The following is a 22,785-nucleotide window of genomic DNA, read 5'->3' as shown; positions in this document are numbered from 1 at the left end:
ACTGATTGGCCGCATTTGTAATGGGAAATTTTATGCCCAGTGCAAGTCGTTTAGCATTGTAAAACAACTCATAAAGCGCATAAGGCTGCATTATGGGAACTATGTGAACGGAACTAATATCCCGCTGATAGGCAGCGAGGATTACAGATACAAGTCGTTTCAAGAAATTTGTTACTAAATTATGTATTAGGCATTAGCCAAGTGGACTGCACGTCCGCTTTTGCTACCCAGATGCATCTAAAGTGTGTCAAACTAAAACCAAATTAATCACAGCCACTTACAAGCATCGTCATCGTCGTCGTCGTCGTCGTCGTCGTCATCGGCCAATTCGACCAAATTTATCGTAACTTATTGCCTTTAGCGGCTGTCAATTTCAATTCAAATGACAATTTGTTGCATAATCGAGAAACTGCTGAATGTTAATTTATCAAACGCCGATAGTCGTTACAAATTGTTTTCCCCACGAACACCAAACTCCCCGCACACACGCTCGCACACTCGCACTCTCGCACACATAGAGTTTGTCTCGTTTGCTCGGGCTCCAAAGTTGGAGACTTTGACAGAAACGTTTTCTCTGTCGCATAATTTATCGTGGATGTGGGCCAAACCTGGTGTCGTACTACTATTGGCTTGTAGGTCTTGCCAACTCATTCCGTTTAAAGCCAAAAAAAAATATGTTTCACGCTCAGCAGCTGTTATGATATTGATGATGCTGCACAGTTTTTGCAGAGTCAATTTCGTAACTATAGGGTGTGTACACTCAAAGAAAACCATGTATGCATCCTTATTTTGTATTATTTATTTTATGATTTTATTGATTCATATATTTGCCACTGTATGTCAACTTCATTGCAAACTTTATTAGAACATATTGTTTTCGTCTTTACGGGGTTTCGATCTTTTTATTTCGCGCTCCTCTAGCCACTCTGTTAATCAAGCGGCTATCTAAATGCTATTTTAGAGAATACTTTCTTTCCTCTGAATAACTTCCTATATATGTGGAGATTGGGACTGAGTTTGCACTCAACAGCTATCGCAATTAAGATTGTTTGGCCATATACCTCATGGGCATATTAGTTAGGGTATCAATGCATGCATCAACTCAATCAGCTCTATCAATTGCAGTATTGTAAACTGAATATGTTAAGATTATGCTAATTTAAACTTTATACCAGCTTTTAATCCAAGAATTATTAAAAAAGAAATCGGGTGTTGCTTCTATGAGAGAAAGTAAATATATAAGAAATTTGTCTGCAAGGTACTTCCTAAACTAGTTGCTAACTATTGACATTATAGTATCTGTTATTATAAAATACCTTACGCTTTAAAAGCTGATACCCTGTTAAAAAGCAATTGTTACATTTGGAAAATAAAACAGCGCAACATTGCATATTAAATTGCATTTAAGAAGATTTTTTGCCAACTTTTTTATTTGCCATCAGTTGACCCCTCTCGTTTGCATTAATTCGATTTTTTATGTACATGTATCTGCTTTTAGTTCAGCTACAAATGACAACTGGGTACATGTGCGGCTGCAATGAATTATAATATGTAATTTATGTTAATTTCACTTTGTACTCAGAAAAAAAATTGTTATGTTGAAAGGGTAATTAGCGCTGGCTTAAATGAAAAAACTTTCGAAAGACGACTCAGTAAGAACATCTGGCTTTAAATGTACCTATTTAATGCACAAATTGGGATGTATTTGATATGTGTCTATGTGTCTGCAAATCAGCACAGTATTTATGCAGATATGTATCTTGAGTTTTTACTTGTATTCTGTGCGTTTCTATCATCATAAGTAAGCAAAGGTACTTTGCAAGAAACGGTAGCCATGCGCTAGAAAAGTTTCTTGCGTTCCGTGCTTAGCTCTCCGAGTCTCCGAGTGCTTAAAATGAAATGCACTTCCTTTAAAATAGGTGTTGAATATTCCCAACGCAAACCTCAGTGCAATTTTAGCTTGATTGTAGCTAAAAATTAACAGGTACATGGCAAATTAATTCGTACCTTTCATATTGTAAACGCAATATGACCAAGATGAAAATTTACCCAATATTAAAAAGACAATATTTGTTAGGATTACAAAGATTTATTTGTATTGAACGAATTTAAATTATTAATTATTATAAATTTATAGAGACGATGTGTTGTTGTTTTATTTGAAGTCTGTTAAACAATGTAAAATTTATCACAGTTTATAATCTTAAGTTCTAAGTTGAAATGTGCCTGTTTATAAAAGAAGCTGTCCCTAATAATGCTTACTTCAGATATAGTTTAAGACAATGCACGGCTTTTATTAAGTTGTAGTTGTAGTTTGTATGGTACATCTGTACCAATGTGGTATATATTATTATTAATTAATTGTTAAATATTACACAATCCATTACGTTGTTGTTGCACGAGCCCAGAAAAATCATAATCTGCGTATGTACATAGATTGAATGGAAATCAGTTTTTATAGTTATTGCAAATATATGCGGGAGGGTCTTACCTAAGTTATAATATGTACATATGTTTACACATACATATGTATATTGCAAATACATAAGGTCTTTGTCCAACTTTCTCTAGACAGGCGTCAGGCTAAACGAAATTGGTTAACATGTATTTTTGCTATTCTTGTGCATAGATTATTTTGAGTAAGTGTACCTCTTGAATAGCGGCTTTGAACATGTTCTCCGACCGCTGCAAATGTGCGAGGAGGAGCTGCTGCTGCTGCTGCCGCTGCTGCTGCTGAACTCATCTCTGTTATGGTTCGATGAGTAGTCGTATTCGTTGAGGCGTGTGGAAAAGTTCATGGGGTAATTGCAGCCGGGATTGTAGCTATTACTGCTGCGACAGGTAGCGGTCATAGGGATTTGTGAAGCGGTAGGCAGCAGACTCAAAGCTCCGCTCAAGACCTTCATATTCGGCGGAGTTTGGGGTGGAGTATCGGGTTGGGCTTCGGGAAACCCCATCGCCATCGCCCGCTGACTCGCTGTGGATTGAGACAGCTGCTGCTTGTGGATGTGACTGACGAATTACTGGGAATTGCGGCTGGCCCGCCGACTCGGCCAGGCCCAGGCCCAGGCCCAAGCCCAATCTCATTGCCTCGCTCGGATTTGGTTTACCGTAGTAGGGATGGTAGGCGTATGCGTGCCGTTGGAGCTGCTGCTGTTGCTGTGCAGCAGCGGATTGGACTGGCCACTGTTGTATTGGGCACTGTTCGTGCTCGTAGTATGGAGCTGCTGCGTCGTAGCCCCTAGAAAAACCCCCGTAGGCCGTGGTATGCGCCCTTACATATGGCGCTCCGTTGAACAGGTGGCTGCCCATCGCCAGCGGCTGTTGCTCTTGCTGCTGCTGCTGCTGCTGCTGGTGCACCTGGGACGTGCCCATCCCCAAGCCTGACTCCTGTTGGGACTGCGGATGCAGATGACGCTGTGCTTGCAGCTGCTGCTGCTGCTGCTGCTGCGGCATTAATTGCCCTTGGCCCATGCATGCTGGGGGTGGGGTCTTGCAGGCAACTGTGTCGGCCAAGCTCCAGATTTTGGGCTTCGTAGCTGGAATCGGCACACCACAGTCCGGCCTAGCTGGTTTTTTGAATCGCTGTGTTCACCATGCTTGCTGGCCATGGCCAGGCCGCTGTCGCCCGCATGAAAAGGCTGCCGGCAGCACCGTCTGTTGCGGCTGGTAATAGGCGGGATGCTGATGATGATGATGATGGTACGGGTTGTAGGCAGCCGGATGGCCACTGCCGCTGCCGCCGTGGTATCCGCCCGAAGGATAACCAAAGCCGGCGCGCAGTATATTTGCCTGACCCAGGCTCTTCTGCTCGTCATCGATCAGCTCCTCCTCGTCTTTGGGCAACATCTGCGAAAGAAACAGGAAAGCAAAGCTCAGCTATTAGCACTGCCTTGAATACCTGTGCCCCGGCGAGGGAGTACCTTTTGCCAAGCTGCCGCCATGCGAATCCTTTGTGGACTCCACATCATCCTTGTCCTTTTCATCATCCGACACTAACGCGTCGTCATCGTCATCGGTGCGATTCTTTGGCTCCCAGGTCATCTTGTTCTCTTTCTTAAGGCGGCGACGCGCGTTCGCAAACCAAGTCGAGACCTGGGTGAGCGTCATCTTTGTGATAATCGCCAGCATGATCTTCTCACCTTTGGTGGGATACGGATTCTTCTTGTGCTCATTCAGCCACGCCTTCAACGTGGCCGTGGATTCGCGCGTGGCGTTCTTTCGGCGCGCCGCCAAATCGTAGCTGGCTCCATAACTGTGAATGCGAGACAAACTGGTTTGACTAATGGTCAAGACATGTAATTTTTTTATTTGAAATACACTGAACTACACTGTGCTGTAAGGCGACATGAAAATTCATTAAAAATGCGAACAATTTAAATTGATGCTTTCATATTGCCAACGCGCTGTGCACCACCCACAACGGCCACACCCCCAGTGTAGTACAACGTCAAAATATTGTAAAACATAGTTGTGAAACAGCGCACAACAACAACGGCTACAGCAACAACAAAAACAAAAACTCAACAATAACGAGGACGAGAACGACAACGCCATAAGCGTATGGTCAGCTGTGGGTTTGGGCTTGCAACTGAGAGCCAGAGCAGCAGTCGGAGCAGGAGCAAGAGTCGGAGCCGGAGCCGGACTCCGAGCCCAGGCGGCGTTATTGCGTTTGCATTTTTATCCTGCTGTCCGCCGCAAACCCCTTCGCACTAAAGCTCTACTAGCTAAATTAAGCCCTCCCCCGTCCATGCGTATTTCCTGTTGCAACTCATCTCTGTGCAGCAGCTCGTCGCACATTTCACTTTCGTGCTGCTGCTAGACCCATCTTCAACGTTCCCTTTTTGTTACACCCGCCGCTCGACAACAATTTCTTTTTTATTTTTTTTTTTTAAATTTTTCATGGGATTTTTATGGTGCCGCAGAATCAACAGTTTGTGCGGTGAATTTTACAACAAGATAAAGAACGAAACGAAACTGTGCTCTGCGCCCGGCTCGGAAGTTGCGGACTCGTTGGTGTCGTTGCTCCCGCCCCATTTGCTAGTCCTTTTCTGTGCTTTTTTTATGGGTCTTTTGCAATGTTGCTTCGTCTCTAAAAAGCGCCTGATTTTTATGCAGCGTTGAAGTTGATGTTTGAGTTTTTGCTATTATTGTCTGGCACAAGGACGTTGGGCATTCGCAAAATTTGTTCTCTCTTCCATACCATTGTACTTATAAGTAGCCTGCAAGGATAGCACAAGCTGACGACTGAATAAAGTTTAAAAAAAAAAAAAACAATGTTGCGCTTAAAGCTATCGATTTGCTGCACTTGGAGAAGATACAAATGCAATCCAATTAAATTCCCATTCAAAGTTGCCAACTCTCAACTTTGTAAAAAAAAGAAACGAATATTTTGCGGCGAATGTTTATTGATTTTTCTATAGTTTTTCTTTTCTTCTATATAGGCTTGCTGTTGATAATGTTTCGACTGTAAATATGAAGTTTGTTGACGACTCGAATCAATAATATATGCATACATGCATATACCATATGCTGGCCAAGAGAAAACTTCAAAACGTATAAGAAAATAAGGCATGAATCTGGCAAACTATTTAACATTCGGTTTTTGTTGTTGCTTTATTGCCTTTACAATTTGCCTAAGCATCTTATGAACGTTAAAACAAATGTTACGATTTCAGTAATTTGGTGCACGTAACCTGCGGACATCAGAGCCGGTGATTAAATCCCGCCGTATTATTATCGCGTAGGCTGACCGCTATTGTTGCCAATGCGGCGGATGCAGCCACAACTACATATGTACAGGTGTGTACATGTGTGTACACGCATGCATATGTACATGTGTACATGCATGCATGTGTACATGTGTACATGTGTACATGCATGCATGCGCATGTATGTCTATATGGGTTTATTTAGTGCGCTTTTGTTCTCTAATGTTTTACAATTTGGCGAGCACAACCGTTCATTTGTTGCTAATTGCCACGCATTCTATTTTTACAGTGTACAGCGTTCTAAACATGTATGTGTATGTGTGTGTGTGTGTGTGTGTGTGAGTGTGTGCCTTTAAGCCTGACTGTGAGTCTGCGAGCTGCGGCTGGCCATATAATCTTGTTAACAAATCGAATTCTTGTTCACACAAAAACAATAACTGCCCGAACTGAGGCGCCCATGTACGAGTGCCGGCCACGTCGGCGACGACTATAAGTTTTTATATACAGATATGTGTGCACATATATGTGCATATATAGTTAGTTCAGCATATGACTGAACATGCAATTTAGTTTTAGTTCGCAATTATAATTACATACTCTTGTTTGTTGTTGTTGTTGTCGTCGTTGTTGTTGTTGTTATTATCTGTTAGTAGCAATTTACAGCAGTGAACACACATTTTAAACAAATAATGCCTGGCACGACAAGTGACATTGGCTCCAGTTGAGCGAGAAGCAGGCATGAACATGCCAACGTCACGTTGACAAACCCAACAATTGTGCCGGCCATCAGCAACCACTTTATGCCAATCCCCTCCATCCAGCCACCCACATGCCGTCTGCCCACTTTCGTGGCTCGAATACCCGGTCTGCTACACTCTCTCACACTCACTGGCCAATCTGTGACAAAGCGCAACCGTCCGTTCTTCTTTTAAATGTCTCTGTCAACGTGTGTACTCTCGCTCAATATGGCGGCCAACATGGCGTTCATTTACTCACACCTTTATACTCTTGCCACACTACCTAGCTGTTGCACTCCCAGTCCCAGTCTCAGTCCCAGTCTCGGTCCCAGTCAAAGTGCCAGTGCCAGTTCCAGTCTCAGTTCCACTGCTCAGTCCCGCAGCTAGCTCGATTTCATGGGCTTTCTGCACGCAATGCACACTCAACTGGGGCTCCCCCCCAGCCCTTAGTCCAAACACGTCCAGCGTCCGTCTGCCAACGTCCGTCGTCCAACGGGGAAGCCGCAGCCGTCGCGACGGCAGTTGCAGTTGCATGTCCGACGACTGTCCGCTTCTCGTATCCGTGTCAATTCTGCTGCTGGTGCGTGTGCATTATGTGTACGTGTATGTACGTGTGTGTGCGTATATCCATTCGATACATACATATATAAGAATAAAGTGCATATATACAAACACCTACACACACACTCATAGACATATGTACGCATGTGTGTGTAGAGCGCACTGTGGCGTGCAATTAACTGCGATTATTTTCGCCGCAATCATAAATAAATAATTTCGCGCGCTCCAGCAAATTTTCACAATTCAAATTTTATTATCGCCTCTGTCTGGATGCTTGTCCCAGTCGCTGTCCCTGTCCTCGTCCCCGAGGGCAGCGCAATTAAATTCAAATCAATTTTAAGTACTCGCAAATATTCTACAATTAATTATGGGCGCACAATTGCTTTTGATTGGCACCCCCAAAATCTTTCAAGTCGTAATTAACTAAAACTGTAATTAAATTTATAATTTATATTTCTTTTTCAATTTTAATAACATAATAACAAGAAAGAATCGCTTAACATTAAATACTTAGAAATTGGAGCCATATTATACACCAGTCCGATTTGATACAGTTCTGTCGATAAGTAAGGACAATTTTGAAGCTTAGCCAAAATGTCTAAGGATGTATAGTTGCCTAATCTGGCCATTTCCGATATATTAACAGATCTATGCATGTCTTAATGGCAAAAGCTTTAATAGCGATATGGCTTTATCGACTTGCCTTTCGATTAATATCAAAATGCATAAATATATATACTGGATGGAGTCGGAGACGTCTCCTTCTAAGCCTTACACATTCATAACGAAGTTCAACAATTGAATCCTTTATAATATATGTAATAACTTACCCATAAGCAGACATTGGATCATAGGAGTAATAGCCAGTTGTGGGCTGAAGTCCAGCCGAGGTCCAGGCGCCCATTTCAGTGCCAGTCGCCGAGTCCTTCAAGCCGTAGGGATTGCTCTTAAATGATTAAAAACAAAAACAAAATAATTTTAAATCAAAGATTGACTACAACTTAATTATAGATAAGCAGTTAGAACTATAATTTACGCAATTCAATCAGCTTTTGTTTTTTTTTCTGGTCGACCTTAATGTGATGCCAGATTCATAAGCGCTAAACAAAATGATTTTCCCACAGTATCCAAAAGTTGACGATTTTGTTAACATGGAATTTATAATTTGGCAACATATTTTGCCATGAAACAAGCGAACGCTGACGTTGACCATATTTTATAGTCAGACAGAATGATGTGTATCCAAAAACATAATTTAGACCAACAACTTAAACAACTGTTCACAAAACAAACAAACAACCAAATATCAAAAAGAAAAAAAAAAAAAAGCAGCTACAAAAATCAAAAATTAAATAAGCAGGAACGGCGATTATTGTCGTTATGGATGCGACACTCTTAATTTTAATATCGGATGGCCGCCGCATGACCTTAGCTGGATTTTGGGCGACTGCGATTTATGCCCTCCCAAAAAAAAAAAAAATTAAATAAAAAAAATTAAAAAAGAATAAAAACGACGGATTTATGAGCGACAACTATTGGCCAGAGCAGGTCGCCGGCGGTATGGGCAGTCTAGCGGCCAATCTGGTTGGCCGACTCGAGTCGCGAGTTTGGCTTTTGTACGGCTCTTGATTTATGAAACGGCATTAACATTTTTAATTGCCTAACATCATGTATGCCATTGTTTATTAATTTTTTAACTCGCCTTTGCCGCCGCCGCCGAAGCCGCCGCCCGCGAGTGACAAATATATTTATCAAAATGCCATTTGATCGACGGAAAGATGGAAAACAGGGAAACAGGTATCGGACATGATATCGCCGAAACTCAATCTCAACATGTTCATATCAAACGAAGGCCGACCCAAACATGAACTCTGATTTACGTGATTGTGCCGGGTGCAGCAATTGAACAACAGTCAAATGTCAGCACAGATCTTCAGCTATTCAACGAGACGACCTCAATATTTAGCACCCCCAGCAGCTGACTCCCTCACTCTCTCTTTCTTTCTCTCTCCTTCTCCCTATCTCCCGCTCACCCACCTGGGCATGGAGCGTACAAAATGATGAGCAGCGACTTCTTATCGCAACGAATGTGCGAACGCGAGCGAACAGCCCATGATATTTTCTTAATTAAAAGCAGACTCGGATAAGAGCGACCGCGCTCAGGTGCATGCGACAACAACGCCAGCGAGCAGATCGGGAGCATGAGCATGAGGAACGTGAACGATTCACTTTGAATTTCCTGTTCTTTGTAAATAACAATTTACATGACACATTGCTGGCTGCTGTCGCCGTTCCATGCTATTAATTCCCCTGCCCCTTTTTTGGCTGTCTCAGTTTCTCTTGTCGCTTGCGATACGCAAACTTTCCGAATCTCAAAGGTTTGGTATTATTTACTTATTACTTACTTAAGAAACTATGTCTGTCTTAAGCATGAAGCACTCCTCATTCTCCTTCTCATTCATCAATGGGCTTTCCTTCCTATACATATATTATCCGCCTCTATTTGCACAAAAGAATAACTCATGTTTTTAGTTGTCTTAAATCACAAAAAAATTTATATTATATATGTCTATATACCTATGACTTTACGGGTTTCGATCCCTACCTAAGCGCTCAGCGTCTGACGCCTGCCAAAAAATACATACGACAACATTCTAGTTGACAAAAGAAAAGAAAAAGCGAATCTAAACATGTGCAAATATCGGACTACTTCCCTCAACATATTACTTTCCTGTGTTAAATGAAAAGCACTTTCAATATTCGTTTTTTTTTTTATTTTGTGATAGATTTCTAATAAAATAGCTGATATTAAAATTTAGTGTTCTAGACAAGAACTATTTGGAGACATGAACTAACTGATTGGCCTATTAATTGGCAGCATGTAGTTCGCTTCAAAGGCCAAATATTTATGTTGTTTGTTTGTGCTACCTTCAACTAAACGTGTATGCCTCGTATTGCCTGTCTAACCATGCCCATGCCCGTCTAGCTCCAGCCCCAGCTCCATACGGGTAGTATATGTCATCTAGTATGTCATTTAAAACTGTGTGCATGTTGGCCGTGTACATTTCTGTGGTCACTTAGAAAATACAAAGGGCACAGCCACACAAATTGTGCTCGTGTGTGTGTATGTGTGAATGAGATGCATACAAAAGCATAAGCTCGATTAGCCCACACATACAAATACACGGCAAGCTTCATCTGGGAGTGTAATTGAGGCCATGGGGCAATATGTTTTGTTTCCAATGATTTTGCCTTCGTTGTGCAAAGTATCGAATATCACAATGGTAGTCAGCACCAGAGAATGAGATGGACAGGGCGTGTGAGAAAGAGACAGTGAGAGAGAGAGAGAAAGAGAGATAGAGAGAGAGGAATAACTTTGATACAACTACGAGCTGAGTTGGAGCTGGAGAGCTGCTTTGGCAACGACTAAATGAGGTTTGACTGAGCTTCAGTCAGCCATAATGATAATTCGATTTAGTCGACTACATTGACAAGCCGTTGTTGTCCACGTTCCCCGCTTCTGCCCTCTAGACCCCAAAGCCCGTGCCAGAGCCCGTGCTCGTCCAACTTGTTGTCTATGGTCTTTGGCCATGTCTGCGCTGGGACAAAAATGCCGCTGACTACACAATTAAAGTCATATGTGGAGATAATCCATTTAGCCGTCTTGGCTTTCACTTACCAGCGGCGAGTAGAAGGCGGAGCTGTCTACGCCGATGCTCTGGTAGGGGTTCTGATCCGTCGATGGATATGGGGAGCCGTAGACACCGACCACTGGCCGCCGGCAGGCGCGAGTAGCTGGATAGCGCCAGACGTGCCGAGTCATATTGACAGGAGCAGACCGTCTGGCCAGAGACTGGATCGGTCATAATAGGACGACCGTTCTCGCAGCATGAGCTGCCCGTTGTAGGCGTCGTGCCCACGGCGCTGCTGTCCAGGGAGCCACCGGGCATCGCATCAGGGCCAGAGACAGCGCCAGCCGCCACAGTTGAACCCGTGGCCGCATTGGAGTTCTGTGAAAGCGCGTCTGGACTTAAAGCGCCCGTTGAGGCATCACCGGCAACGCCGGCCCCGGCGCCCGCAACCACCGAAACGCCAACTCCGCCAGGCTGTTGGCTCGCCTGACAGTCGGCAACCACCCGTGGGGCTCAGTGCCGGCGCGTTTGTCATCACCAATGAAGACGCGTTCACGTTCGCGGCTGCGTCTTCAGGTGTCTGCGTCACATTCGGTGGTAGGAGCTGCAAAATACCAAAAAGATTGAGAAGCTTGAGATTGAGCAGAGCAGCATATAAAAACTCAGGCACAACATGCGCATACGCAACATTCTATGTGTGTCCCATTCCCATTATCTTTGCACCACTTCATTTCGAAGCGAGCCGCACCACAGAAGCAGTCTCAAAGACTTGATTTAAAGTGGAAAAATTGTCACCCTCTTTGGATACAGATCCAGATTCGGATTCGGATTTCTCAGCTGAATGAATGGCCCGATAATATAATCAACAGATTCAAATGAATATACCTTTTTATCAATTACTTATGTCTTGTATTCGAATAGAAGTCCAGCTATCGCCACTGGTTTACATAATTAATGAATGTTATATCTAAATCGAATCGCATCGAATCGAATTCCGAATTTAATTTTCAATTCCCAAACACAAACACAGGAAATGCATCGTGATAAGCAGCCAAGTCTAACAAAAGACACTCGAATGACCGCTTATTCCGTGCACTTCAAATGTGTTCTGAGAGGTTTGATAACTTTTTTACCACTTAAAACGATATCAATTATCATAATTAAAATTTTGTATTTTCTAATAAAGAAAAATACACTTGTACGCCTATACAAAATGTTTAACAAGCGCGATAAGCGTGAAAAGTTGTTAAATAAATATATACAAATAAAATATAAATATATAAAAATAAAAATAATGAGTTTTCAACAAGGAAACAATTTCAACTCCAGACAAAGTAAAATTGAACTGGACTAAAAATGTTACAAACATTTTAAATTTTCGATAGACAGAGCACATTGATATATAAGTAGATGTAATCTAAATTTCATTTAAAAAGGTAGTACGTACATTATTATGAGTTTGTTTGTTTTTTCTTTAGAATTATTATTTGCTATACGATAGCAAAACAAGATTCGGTATTCACATGTGTTCTTAGAACGATCGATGAATACGCATGATGTGTGTGTTTTTCCAGCGGATTTTCTTGTAGTATTTTGCAATTGGCGCTTGGTTTCAGTTCATCGAACGACCATCAAAGAGTTCATAAATATTGATGCACGTGTTTTTGGACCGGTCGTAGCTACATATATTCTGTCAGAGAGATAGAGAGAGAGAGAGAGAGAGAGACGTGGTCGTCATAGCTTCTTGAGTGCAATGGAGGAACTGGTCGTCGTAGGCTTAATTTGAAAAATCGACAGACAGGGCCCATTACACGATGGCAACGATAACATGTAAGCGAATATGGTGTTAACACACACAATCAGCGCCAGAGGCAGTTCGAGTACAGAAGCTGTGCGCGGCTTCGTAATCCTGCAACCGATTAATCGCGGTACGCCATATTTGCAAACATCACTGCCAAACCATTGACGAACTGCTGTAATGTCGGCTACATCAATTACCCCGGCAAATCGATTTAAAGTGCAGCAACAGCAGCAGCAGCAGCATCAGCAGCTAAATTTAAGAGTTGATGTTCTCCATCTTGAAGCGTTTCGCCAATGGCATGCGCCAGTCGCTTGGACGTTTGCCCGCCACGGCAATTAATATGCAAAATGCGCCAAGCCCAGGACCAGACCCAGTTCCAGTCGCAGAGCCAGAGCCAGAGCCAGACCCATGCCCGGACCCATGCTCTGTGCAGACGGCAGCCCAAGATGCCAGAAATCAATGAGGGTGTGGCAGGCAACGCTTACAGGCTAAAGAAGAAGAGCAGCTTCGCCTCTACATGCAATCCGAATGCTTCTGAAAATTGCCGCGGGACAATCTGCGAAACGAGCCCGAAACGTTGGTCTGCTACAATTTTTCCAGAGTGTTTCTCTCTGTCCGGCTGCCTTTTTGCGAAAAATAATTCGATAAACCTATAATTAAGTTGAATACTTTGCTGATGGACAGCTACAAATTGATCGAATGCCGTCCATCGTCGTCGTCGTTGTTGTTGTTATTGTTGTTGTTGCTGCTGTTGTTGACTTCAGCTTGGCTATCAGACTGCAGACTGCAGACTGCAGACACTAGCCCAAAGGTCATATATACGCCTCTTGGTTACAGCTCCCGTTGAAGGCTACCCTCGGTCTGCGACCAGCTCAAACTCATAATTATCTGGGAATCATTAACATAATCTGTCGATTGTTGCTGCACCCCAAAATGTCTGACTGCATGTATCTTAATTTGCACACATATCCAACATTTTAAATACCCATTCAGCATCAGAAACAACTAAAGGATATATACGCTAAACTCTAGTACGATCTTATTGATATTTTTTTGCGACTTTAATATAGCATAGGATTGGGCCGAGGTTTGCTTTAAGTGAAACATTTCTAATCTCTATATACTATACGAAAGCCTGCACAACATGGTTACAGTACCTGAATCGGATCATTTTATTACCTTAGACCCCTTTCAAATGCGAATTTTCTAATTTTAAGTTAATTTTGAGCTAGTATATTTCCGATTAAGAAATTAATCCTTGAGACACAAACTGTACAACATAGAAGAACATACACACTCAAAGCTGATAATAAGCCAAAATCTATATTTTGGCAAACAAAAAAAAAAAAGAAACACATTAGAAATTTCGATGGAAGCTATGAGAAATATGAAAATATGACTCATGCCCCGCCGCGCAGCAATCATAACTGAATTTCGAGGTCGACATCGTCTGGCTGTATATCAAAGAACAGCCATTAATCAAATTTCAACAAATGATTGATTCAACTTTTTTTTGTCGCGCTTTTTAATTAGTGAAAAATAAATATATGTGTACACGAGTACAAAAAGGAAAAAAAAAAAACATTAAAAAAATGTGAAATAAAAAAGGTGGAAACCCATAAAGGACCTCAAACAGCCAGCCAGCCAATCTGCACTCAGCGTTCCCATGAAGCGTCAGAGGGCTCTCTCACACAAACAGAATATGAGAATTATGACAACTGATCTGATAGGCGACACCATATAGGGAGTTCTATGCGAATGGCAGATTCCGCCGCACCGTGCCCGAATGCATTATTCATGATGAGCGCATCCAATGGTCAAGAGTGCTGCGTAAAAAGGAAGCTGAAGCTGAGAAGGAAGCGCCAGCCTGGCCATGTGAACAGGGCGCCCATGCGGACAGCACGCTCATGGACAACATCGACTCGCTCAGGACAGGCAGCCAGGCAGTCAGGCAGTCAGGCATATACAAGGCAGACCCTGGCTCTGATAAGATCGCTGCGGCGGCCTTGCTGGCCATGTGTGCACTACTACCAATTTCTTTGAATCGCAAAAGCGCAGAGAGCTCAATGATCTAATCTCCGACTTGCATCTGCGTCTACGGCGCGGCTCCAGTGCAAAACGGGAATGTCCCAGCTCCTCCATCTTCTTCACCTCCTTCTCCTACTCCTCCTTCACGCCCGCATCTCCTGCTCCACTTCCGCTGCTGCGGCAGATAACCAGGCTGATAGTGGGAACTGCAAGCGCCACATGAGCGTTGCTCGCCGGGACCAGTAGCCAGTGCAGGAATGGGAATGCAGTCCCAATGTAAAGTAGATCACATCGTGGGGCCGCCTTGTCGCCGAGTTCTACATTTTTGCTCAGCCTTTAAGTCATCGCTGCGATCTGTCTGTTGGATCTGTGCACCGATCGTTTGGCTTGAACGTCTGATGTTGGACCTCCGGTAGCCGTTGCCGCCACTGATTCCACTATCGGTGTGGCAGCATCTGGGCCCGGCGAGCTGCTGGGCCTGCACAGGCTTTCATTGACTGCCTGCTCACGTACGTCGTGAGCGCATGCGCAGGCGCATTCCCAGAGCCTGCTCTGAGCTGTCACTTTACGGTTATAAATTTTATGATTTACGATCGTAGCAATTGAATTTTATTGACTTTTCAACAGTTTCACATGCTCAACTGCTTGTCCAGCCGCCGTGTGTGTGCGTGACTGTATGCGTGTGTGTGTGTGTGTATGTGTACGTGTGTGTGCGTGTGCTTGCCACCTCCCACTCTCACCTGGCCCCCTCCTTCACAGTTAATTCTGCAGCATCTTCAGCTTGCCACTTGACTTGTGAGCTTTGCTTAAGCCAATTGTTCGGGTGAGAGTAAAGCATGGGAATGAAAAAGTTTTTCAAAAACTTAACTACCAGCTAATAATTTATCTGCTCATTTTAGGAGAGGGAATTTTAGTGAGAGAGAAAGAAATTGCTCTAATAATAATGTGAGCTTATAAGCTAGAATTAGAATTTTATATAAATGTCTCATTAAATACGCCAAAAACTTATCACTATAATATTTTATTTCTCTTTTTTGAAATATGCAAATTAACGAGTGACAACACAGTCTCAAGTTATAAAAATTTGTACGTATATGTTTTTTTGCTTTGGTTTTTGGAAATTTGATAGCCCACCTGTGATGCCGACGGAAAACCGCCATATCCAAATTGTGTATAGCGGCCATTGCCAATGAAACTTGGGCTTAGTTGAGCTGTGTTTTCCTTTATTTTTAGTTTAAATTAACAATTATTTTAAGTACTATGAATGTGTGTATTTTAGCACCAGAATTGTTGCGCGAATCAAATGCGATTCGATATGGGAGTTCAATTCGATGCGATGGGCGATCTCTTTAAGTTTTCTGCCCAATAGCGTTTAGTACGTTGCACGGTGACAATTTTACCGTTGGGGAATCACGCATAAACAAAATTGAAAACACGAGCTCAGTTCACAATCACCGACCGAGCGACAGACCAGAATCAACATTGGGATTATTGAGCGTAGCGGCGACTGACGACAACAATACCGACATAAACATAACCATAACAATTGCAACGCTTATCCGCACACAGACAGGCGCACAAATACAGATACACAGCTACAGCAACAGCTACAGATACAGATACAAATTTTAGATGCACGCAAACGCAAACGCATACGCAAAACGAAACGTAGACCGGAGTCAGCGACGGCGACGACGACGGCGACGGTTGCGCGCTCCAGATGTTCACCAATGTACGTTCGAACACGAACTGGTTGCGGATGGTTACTCACAAACCGGCACGAGAGCTGCTAATACGAATGCCGTTGCTCAGCGCACTCGCATTCCGTTGCAATCGGGCCCGTGCAGGGCGTGAGCGAGACAACGCTAGGCGCTCTCTCTCCAACTAGAATGGAAATGGACTTGTTTAGAGGCAGGCTGGAAATGTGCGACGGCGACGTTCGACGGCAACGCCCTCCGAGCCGTGCTACTGGCGGCTGGTGGTGTCGACTATATCGTTCCAATGCACACACACACGCACACCACCAACGCTCACGCACACACACACGTGCGCTCGCCCGCTTTTCCGCCCAAGCCAGGAGAGAAAACAAACACGGCAACGGCTGCCTGGAAGTGCGACACCTTACCACCAATCAGAGCGTTCCATGCGCTATTCGTGTGTTTGTGTGTGTGTGTGTGTGTGTGTGTGTGTGTGTGTGTGTGTGTGACGTCAGGCAGTTCTCTGTGTTGTTCAATCGCTTGCTCCATTGACAGGTGCGACTTTTATTAGCAGCAGCAGCTACTATTTGAGCCAAACAAAAGAAAGCAAAAACGAAATGGAAATACGACCATTAATTACTTCTTATTTGGACGCTTTCCCGTGGCCTGGGGTAGTGTTTCCATATTGGGCACGCCCATTTGTTTTGTTTGGCTAGTCGCTGATGTTTGTTTACCTTTCGGCCGAGCGACTTTACGCCGAATCTCATTCAACATGAACGATCGTGACGTAGCAACAACAAAATAATATTAATGAAAAAAAAAACAAACAAAACAAAAAATAGGTTGGCCTATATTTTTAGATAAGTGCTGTTCAAAGAGATAAGCAGCAGTTGTACAGTGCACTACCTTTTGCTTTATTGCTAAACTAAGTGAAAAGTTAATATATATCAAACAGAAACAAACTTTTATACAAGTTTTTTAATATTATGAGTTATATACACATACATTTTATATGTGAATACGTTAAGTAAGATTAATTTGTTGTTAGCGTGTAATATACCATAAAATTGCAATACAAATTTGAGGCTATGTTAAGATTATTAAAAAAATTTTTAAATATTTAAGAAAAGGTTCACACATATTTCGGATGGCCTGCACTCCCAAATATATATATATTTATAATTTTTTAATCAACATATAATATTTTTTGTTTGTTTGTTTTTTATCTGAGCTCACGCACAGTTAACCATGGTTAAATACATTAAATTGGATGATTTATTTGTGTCTTTAATCTAAAAATATTTTTAAAAATTTTGAAAGCCATTGTGCCATATTTTTATTCATATTCGCCATTAATTTTCTTTTGACATATTTTAAACGAAATAATAAATATTCTTTTTAATTGCATTGAGGAAACAGATATACATTTTTTGCCTTGGCTGATAGAGGCTACTTTTCATGAAAATATATATATACAATAGAAAATTAAGTAAAATAAATAGAAAAGTAATTCATTTATAAACTCGATTTTCAATGCAATTATAAAAATCAAGTTCATATTATTATTATTATAAATTTTGTATATCATTGCGATACAGATCAATTGATATGCTTTAGAAAACCCTGTTTACTTTGAGCTGCATTCGAAGTACTTAAGGAAGACATAATATCTAATCTATTAACATCGTTTAAAAAGTGTTTATCTTATCTAGCATGTAACATGCATACAATTCTTCCAGACATTATTTTTTAAGACTAGAGCCAATTAGCTAATAGGCACTAGTTTTACCTTGCGAATGTACTTTAAAGTTTTGTGGCAAAGTGACAAAAGTTTTTGATCTCTTGCTGTATTAAATTCTCTAAGGTACTTGGTGAACTTTATATTTGAAATCAGATGCATCTGAGATTTAATAAAATTTTGAAAAAATGTTGCACTTAAACGAACTTACCGCAGAGCAGCATATTCGAAATATATAATTTTACGAGCTGCTTTTTATAGGGCGACAGCCAGAAAGCCAACTAAAACACATACACAGCGGGCGCATCAAGAGCGTATTCACTGTATTTGTGTGCTCTGATGTGGTCGAGTCCACGGCGAGGTGAGGTGAAGTTCGTGTTGTTTTGTTTACTTTTTATGATAATGTAATAAAAGCGAATTAACCTATAAAACCAAAAAGTGTGCCTGACATGATGGAATTGCGCCATAAGGTATGGGCGTGTCCTTGCCAAGCGCAAGATATATGGTTGTAACAAATACATACAAGGCGCAAGTACCACCCAAATCCAACGAGAATCAAAACAAGAAAAAACAACTGACTACGACACGCCGAACGTTAAATACGCTAAGAAATGCTCTTACTCCGATTCTGTAGTTAGATTTGATATTGATATTCTTGATAACGTTTTCCTCATATTAAAGAAACATCGTGAAGCTCTAAAATGATGGGCTTGATCTAGATTGAGAAACCTAAAAAAAAATCGTGATACAAGAATTATAGATACTTTTTAAAAACGTATAAGGACTTCTCTTCTGACAAAATGATAATACCCTACTTTAAGTGCATAAAACGAGAGCAACAGTATGTTGGCTTAAAGCAGCAAATGACCAAAAACAATTCGCGTAAACAAATTTAAAGGGATGTGAAGGAAAAATGGCGACTCGCTGGCCGAGGCAGAGGAACGAGATGGAGGTGAACGCCAGCAAAAGCCACTTCAAAGTGTCCCTCTGGGTGTTAAGTACAATATTTGCTCTGTTGCGCGTTTTACGAGCTGCACTTTTTGCCAACAACAGCGGGCAGCGGGAGGCGGACGAACGGGCGCTGAGTCAAATGCAATCAATCAATGGGTCAGCATGACGGTACGACGACGAGTGCCAGCCACATGGGGCGTTTCCATTTGCGGCCGCCACATTGACCACCCTTGGTGCGCCATGGGTAAAGGGATGGGGGGCTGGGCAGAAAACTCCTGACTACCAGGCTGGCTCAATCAAGAGGCATCTCGGTTACGTCAAGAGTAGTTCCACTTTACAAATCAGTTTGCCGCCACTTAAACCTATTTTGACAATTGAGCTGTCCGACCGACTGTCACGCTGACAGCGTTCACTTTTCGCGCCACTCGAATTGCATAAATGTCATCCAAATGCACGCGGTGGTTGCCTGCCGCGCCACACTCTCTCCCCTAGCCGCACCCCTCTCAGCCATTAGCCGGCTGAGGGACGCGCATTTTATGCCGTTTTAATTGCAACATCTGTCACTGCGGTTTATGCATATATCAATTTCAAAATAGCTGCCAAATGGTAACGGCAATGATTCGAGTGCCCGTAGCCAAAAACCCAAACCCATACCCAAACCCAAATCCAGATTCAAACCCGAACCCAAGCCCTAAAAATTGTAGCAAAAAGTACCACCATGCAAAATGAATTATTTTTATTTTCATTTTTATTATTCTCGCTTGCAAACTCAGGCGACAAAACTGTCACAACACTCGCTGCTGACACGACTGCCTGATGAAGACGAGGGCAGTGGCAGTGGCAGTAGCAGTAGCTGTGGCAGTGGCAGTAACAGTCGCAGTTGCTGTGGATGGGGCACGCACTACGCGACCATTGTTTTTGGCATTGTTGCAGTTGATGTTGTTGTTGTTGTTGTTGTTGCTGTTGTTGCTGTTGTTTTTGTTGTCATTGTCAGCAGGCCCGACTTTAATGGATGTCAGAATACATAAAAATTGTCAAAGGGAAATATCGCAATGTTACATAATTGATTTCCATTACACAATGCCAAAATGTTTATATTGAAGTGCTTAGCTGGTATCCATAAAATTGCACGCTATTAAATAAACATTCAAATCGATCATGTTGTCCTAGCAACCATCTTTATATTGAGCAACAACATTTGGGGCTTAAAGTTGAATTTTCAAAAACAACTTCGCAATTGTTTTGCCCTTTAGAACTTTATCTCAATTAGGGTAAAAGTTTATAAGTATATATTAGAGACCTCTGCTTTGAATATAACTTGCTTCGCTTCTGAAGCTCACGGCACAAAATACTTCAAAAATTGTAAACACTTTTTAATAAATAAATTAGAGACGTGTTTGCCGCATTTTGTAAAAGCCCACACCTTATGAGGATATATTGGGCTCAAAAGTTGTGAGGTAATTCAGCCACCACACCACAGCATATTCATACGTAGATACCTTTCTGTTTAAAAGTTTAACTGTTTAAATAGATCTTTTTAATTGACAGTCTAATAGCCGCGTCATAAGACCTATTATTGCATACGAATTCTATTGAAAACACGAAATGGTAATCGGCTGCAAGTGCAAAGGACATACAAACATTTAATGTATTTGCCAGGCTCGTGTTTAGATGTAATTGGTAAATTCTTTTAAGCGCTTTGGCAAACAATGCCTTCTGCCGGATACGGTGTGGGGGGTGGCGCAGGACGAGACAGAATAATGCTGAGCCGCTTCGGTTGTGGATTGCCAAATGAGTTTGTCAATCAAAATGCAAATGTCAGTAGGAAAGTGACATAATCCCACTTGGGAGCTGAGCTAAGCCGAGCGAAACGAGCCGAAATCCCGGTGCGAGTTAAACCGTTTGACCGCAGCCGCCGAAGGCAGCCGTTCCACAGGCATCTGAGTGAGTTCCCGGTCTCAATTCTGGATGCGAGTCGCTACGGAAATAGCAACATATGACGAGGCCGGCGACGACATTTTGACGTGTGAGTGCCGTCAAAGTGCGAGAGGGAGAGTGGGACGGGGATGACAGCGACTACTGCAAGTGCGACAGTGCGGAGCGGCGGGGGTGTTAAATTGCAATAATCGGCTCTTGAGCTCAGCGAACGCAGCGACAACGTTTATGTTTTATGTGCTCATTTATAATGCGCACTGCTCATTTGGTAATGGTTCGATAATGAGATGGCAGGAGAGTACTTAAAAGGCTGCCAAGGACTGGCACAATCCCAGGCCCTGCCTGGAAAGCCGGACATCTGTTTGCTGCTTGTGTGTGCAAACACACACACACAGGCTGCGGCCTACTCAGTCCAACTCCCAACACTTGTCCAGGTTGAGCCACAATAAATCTCAAACACTTTTCAAAAACCTTGTGACAGCTGTGGCCGATCTTAACGTTCAATCCGTTTGGTGGGGAGGCGGCTGAGGGGAAAGACTTGGCTGGCAACTTCGATAAGCTCGCATGTAACTTTAGGCGCCACTCGCCGGGGGTCAACAGGGACCCATTGGAGACAGGCAACAAAATCAAAAAAACAATTAAGAATACTCCAGACAAAAGAGCCCGGCTCTGAGATACCCTCGAATCGAGAGCTGAGCTGCTGCCTTCCTTCTATAGGAAATGCTCCTTTCAAAGTGGATGTATGAAGTATTTTAAAGGAAAATATTCTGGATCTGTGGATGCTTTAAAATTTATGTTTAAGAAACTCAACCGTTCCAAATTTTAAATCTCTTAAGTATTAAAGACTCTGAGTCAGATAGACAAGCTTGACTAGATCTCCTCGACTGTTAAGACCTATCAAGAATATATATATTTTATGTACACAAAAAAGGGCCTGCTTTTCTCTGTTATATTAATTTGCACACAGCCATTATACCCTTTTCGCCAATGTGTTCAGGGTATGAAAATAAGAAGCCCAAGTGGGAAAGAAAAGAGGAAACATCTAAACAACTAGCCAGCCACGACTTCGATGTGACTGAAATAGATAGACCTAGTCGTAGACCCGCAACAGACGCAGTCAGTGTCAGTCGCCAGTTGGCAAACCAAAAAAAAAAAAAAAACACAAAAAGAGAAAAAAAAGAGTCATAAAAGTGAATAAGCCCATTCCCAATTGCCAATTATACTGCAGCAGCCCCACCATGACAAGACAAACGTTCCAGCTATCGACGATCGGAGCTGTTGTCAGGCAGTCGGCATAGACGCCATAGACCGGCCCAGAGCTGAGGCTTGCGGCAGCGGTTGGAGCGGAGGGGATTTTTCACTCACAGGAGCTTCACGACGGATTCCATTGCTCGCCTTCCAACCAGCCTGTCTTCGCATACTAAGATTTCCCTCGAGCTGGCAACGGCTTCAGACGTTCAAATTCTCTGAGAGTCGTGGCACAAAACGCCTCAAGCTATTTTATATAATATATTTCATTTAATTTGCGGCGCTTATCAGGCGCCAGCTCCAGAGACAATCGGTGACAATGGCTCAATCCTACAACAAATGAATGCCAACCATCGTGCGATTGGTAACAAACACACAGCCAGACAGGCACACACAGATATTTACAGACACATTCGGCTCCGCGTCAAAACGATTGTTTGCTTTAAAGATGCAGCCTTGATTATATGTATGTATTTGTATATTATAGAATGCAACGATCTGAAAACTGAAAATATCAGGCTAAAATTCACTTTCGAAGAAACATAGATTGTTTTTAAAGAACAGAGCATATAATGCTGAATCCTAATGTAATATGCACCAGATTTTTGTATAATACATATTTCACTAATGAACATTTAAAAAAACTCCTCTATAAACTATACAGATATGTTATTATAGTGGGATATGTAATCAAAGCTTGGGGTAATTCTACGTGTGCACTATAGTTTTTAAAAATGTATTGAGTG

At 42.4% G+C, this 22,785-nt stretch overlaps 1 long non-coding RNA gene and 1 pseudogene across 1 annotated transcript; both read right to left on the bottom strand.

The window, feature by feature from the left end:
- Positions 1-2,080: 2,080 nt before the first annotated feature.
- LOC116651853 (uncharacterized) lies at positions 2,081-2,696 on the bottom strand. Its single transcript, XR_004304863.2, has 3 exons — positions 2,650-2,696; positions 2,492-2,583; positions 2,081-2,420 (listed from the first exon to the last, which is right to left on the bottom strand). It is a non-coding gene; the product is annotated as an uncharacterized lncRNA (long non-coding RNA).
- A 130-nt stretch (positions 2,697-2,826) lies between these two features.
- Positions 2,827-22,210, bottom strand: LOC116651843 (homeobox protein araucan-like; annotated as a pseudogene).
- Between the last annotated feature and the right edge of the window lie 575 nt (positions 22,211-22,785).

This window comes from Drosophila virilis, unplaced genomic scaffold (assembly GCF_030788295.1).
Source record: "Drosophila virilis strain 15010-1051.87 unplaced genomic scaffold, Dvir_AGI_RSII-ME tig00000084, whole genome shotgun sequence".
In the NCBI taxonomy this organism is placed as follows: domain Eukaryota; kingdom Metazoa; phylum Arthropoda; class Insecta; order Diptera; family Drosophilidae; genus Drosophila; species Drosophila virilis.
This window is presented reverse-complemented; position numbering and strand designations above follow the sequence as displayed.